The sequence below is a fragment of the Alligator sinensis genome, unplaced genomic scaffold (assembly GCF_000455745.1).
Source record: "Alligator sinensis unplaced genomic scaffold, ASM45574v1 scaffold190_1, whole genome shotgun sequence".
Lineage (NCBI taxonomy): Eukaryota > Metazoa > Chordata > Crocodylia > Alligatoridae > Alligator > Alligator sinensis.
The window spans coordinates 582,322-586,184 of NW_005842847.1; positions in this window are offsets into that span (position 1 = coordinate 582,322).

Here is a 3,863-nt window from a genome sequence, read left to right on the forward strand (position 1 = left end):
TGTAAAAGAGCCATACGATTGCTCAGAGCTCCAGTATGAAACTGGAGACAGGCCTGTTGAAACTCTCTGGGTTAGGGTCAGAGAGGAGAGCAACAAGGGGGATGTCATGGTGGGGGTCTGCTATAGACTGCCAGACTGGGAGGAAGTGGTGGATGAGGTTTCTTCAAACAGCTAGCTCAAGTTTTCTGACAACAGGCCCTGGTTCTCACGGGGGATGTCAATCACCCTGACATCTGCTGGGAGGGAGATACAGCAGCTCACAGGCAATCCAGGACATTTTTTGGAGAGTATTGGGGACAATTTCCTGGTGCAAGTGCTGGAGCGGCCAGCTAGGGGATATGCTCTTGTTGACCTGCTGCTCACAAACAGGGAAGAATTTGTGGGAAATGTAGTAGTGGATGGAAAGTTAGGCAGCAGTAATCAGGAGATGATTGAGTTCAGGATCCTGAGGAAAGGAAGGATGGAGAGCAGCAGAGTAAGGACCCTGGACTTTAGAAAAGCAGACTTTGACTTGATCAGGGAACTCATGGGCAGGATCCCCTGGGAGGCCAGTGTGATGGGGAGAGGCGTCCAGGAGAGCTGGCTGTAATTTAAAGAAGCCTTAGTGAGAGTGCAGGAACAAAACATCCCAATGTGCAGAAAGATTAGCAAGTATGGCAGAAGACCAGCTTAGCCTAGCAGGGAACTCTTTAGTAAACTAAATCACAAAAAGGAAGCTTATAAGAAGTGGAAACTTGGACAAATAACTAGGGAAGAATATAAGAGCATTGTCCGGGCAGGCAGGGATGAAGTCAGGAAGGCTGAAGTGCAACTGGAGTTGCAGCTAGCAAGGGATGTGAAGGGTCACAAGAAGGCTTTCTACAAGTATGTTGGGAGGAAGAGGAAGATCAAGGGAAGCATGGGACCCTTCGTGAATGGGGGAGGCAGCCTAGTGACAGAGGATGCAGAAAAGGCTGAAGTGCTCAATGCCTTTTTTGACTCAGCCTTCACAGGCAAGGTCAGCTCCCAGACTACTGCATTTGGCAGCACAGTTTGGGGAGGAGGTGAGCAGCCAACAGTGGTGAAAGAATGGGTGAGGGACTACTTACAAAAGTTGAACATGTACAAGTCCATGGGGCCAGATGGGAAGCACCCAAGGGTGCTGAGGGTGTTGGATGATGAGATTACAGAGCCTTGGCCATCATCTTTGAAAACTCATGGTGATCAAGAGAAGCCCCAGATGATTAGAAAAGGGAAAACACAATGCCCATATTTAAGAAAAGGAAAAAGGAGGATCCAGGGAACTACAGGCCAATCAGCTTCACCTCAAGCCCTGGAAAAATCATGAAGAAGATCCTCAAGGAAATCATTTCTAAGTACTTGGAGGAGAAGAAGGCTATTAGGAGCAGTCAGCATGGATTCACTAAGGAAGTCCTGCCTGATCCACCTGATTGCCTTCTATGATGAGGTGACTGGCTCTGTGGATGCGGAGAGACCAGTGGATATGGTGTATCTTGATTTTAGCAAGGCTTTTGATACGGTGTCCCACAACATTCTTGAGGGCAAGCTGAGGAAGTACTGGCTGGACGAATGGACTGTAAGGTGGATAGAAAACTGGCTGGAGCATCAGGCTCAGAGAACAGTAATGACTCCATGTCTACTTGGTAGTCAATGTCAAGTGGAGTGTCCCAGGGGTCAGTCCTGAGGCCAGTTTTGTGCAATATGTTTATTAACTATCTGGAAGATGTCATAGAGTGCACTCTCAGCAGGCTTGCAGGTGACACAAAGCTGTGGGGAGTAATAGATACGCTGGAGGGTAGGGCTAGGATTCAGAGTGACCTAGACAAATTGGAGGATTGGGCCAAAAGAAATCTCATGAGGTTCAACAAGGACAAGTGCCAAGTCCTGCATTTAGGAGGGAACAATCCCATGTGCAGGCTGGGGGCTGACTGGCTGGGCAGCAGCTCTGCAGATAAGGCCTTGGGGGTGACAGTGGACAATAAGCTGAATATGAGCCAGCAGTGTGCCCTTGCTGCCAAGAAGGCTAACACCATCCTGGGCTGCATTGGTAGGTGTGTTGCCAGTGGGTCAAAGGAAGTGATTATTCCCCTCTAGTCAGCACTGGTGAGACCACATCTGGAGTCCTGTGTTCAGTTTTGGGTCCCCCACTACAGAAAGGATGTGAACAAATTGGAGAGAGTCCAGCGGAGGGCAATGAAAATGGTTCAGGGGCTGGGAGTCATGACTTATGAAGAAAGACTGAATGAACTGGGCTTATTTAGTATGGAGAAGAGAAGATTGGGGAGATTTCATAGCGGTGTTCAACTACCTGAAGGGGGGAGTTCAGAAGAGGAGCTGGACTGTTCTCAGCGGTGGCAGATGACAGAACAAGGAGCAATGGGCTCAAGGTGCAGAAACAGAAGCTGAGGTTAGATATTAGGAAGAATTTTCTTACTAGGAGGGTAGTAAAACACTGGACCAGGTTATCCAGAGAAGTGGTGGAAGCTCCATCCTTGGGGGTTTTCAAAACCCGGGTGTTGGCTGGGATGACGTAGTTGAGGATGATCCTGCTCTGAGCAGGGGGTTGGACTGCATGAGCTCCTGAGGTCCCTTCCAGCCCTAACTTTCTATGAGTCTATGATTATGGTGATTGCATTATTATTATAGTTGTCCATGGCACATGTATTTATGCTATGACATAATATCTTGCCTGGATGTTTCTCTCCAAGGCAAAGGGTTCTGCATTTTGTCCCCAGCTTCTCATGTCTTTTAATATTCATTAGGTATCAGGAAGAAATAGCAGAAAGACAGTTATATCTGTTGGAAGAGAGGAGCGGATCCAGAACCCAGGCCCCTACCCTGACTACGGCAGTGATTCAAGCTCTGAGCTACCTTCTTGGTCATTTGCTTGTATACTTCTGTTTTCACTGATCTTTGTCTTCTGGTTGCCCAGTAGCCCGTTTCAGGAGGAGGGGTAGAGGTCTACTGCCTACTCCATAGCCTGAGGGTTAATGCACTTTGCTGGGATCTAGGAAACACACCTTTAAACCCTATTCTGGGTACATGATCCTAAACCCCTTGTCTCCCATTCTCAGAACAAGTAGAATACCTTAGTCAGTGGACTAAAGGGTAAAAGGTCTCTTTTCCTTCTGTACTGTCAAACATTTGTGGGGGTGCCCACACATGAGTGTGTTTTTCCTGTCATTAACATGGCATGGCTCTTCTATTCCACCTGACACACAATGGTGAAATAGGATTTACCACTAATTGTAGGAATTTAGAGGCATGGATGTGTGTGTGTGTGTGGAGGGGGGGGGGGGGGGGGGGGGGGGGGGGGGGGGGGGGGGGGGGGGGGGGGGGGGGGGGGGGGGTTGGACTAATTGACCTTTGAAGTGTGCTGTGATTCTAGGGCATGTGTAGATGAAGCAGGGACCCTAAATTGAAGCAGTGGGTTTAAAAGAAACCAAACTCCTCAAAGGAGTTTTAGTTTGCCGCACCCCAAGTCATTTAAGGTGCATTACACCACCGAATTTCCTACAGTGCCTGGAATTAATGCACAATACACTGCCAAGGCGTGCAAACACCAACACCATTGAAGTGGTGCAAAAGCATTTAACCCACTTTAAAGTGCTGTGCACACTCCCCTGTTATTTCATCTGCACATGGCCCTATACACTGAACTGTTGGTTATGTAGTTACAGCCTTTTTGCATAAAACAGCAACCTGTTGCATACATCTCACGTGCTTGTATAAGGGATTATTTGGGGAGAGTGGGTAATTTTCCTCCCAGTCACTGTTTTAAATGTTAGATTTTAAGATAAAATGTTCCATTGGAGACTTTCAGCCACTGAGACTTAAGTCTGCTGTTTGATCGTACAGCAAGG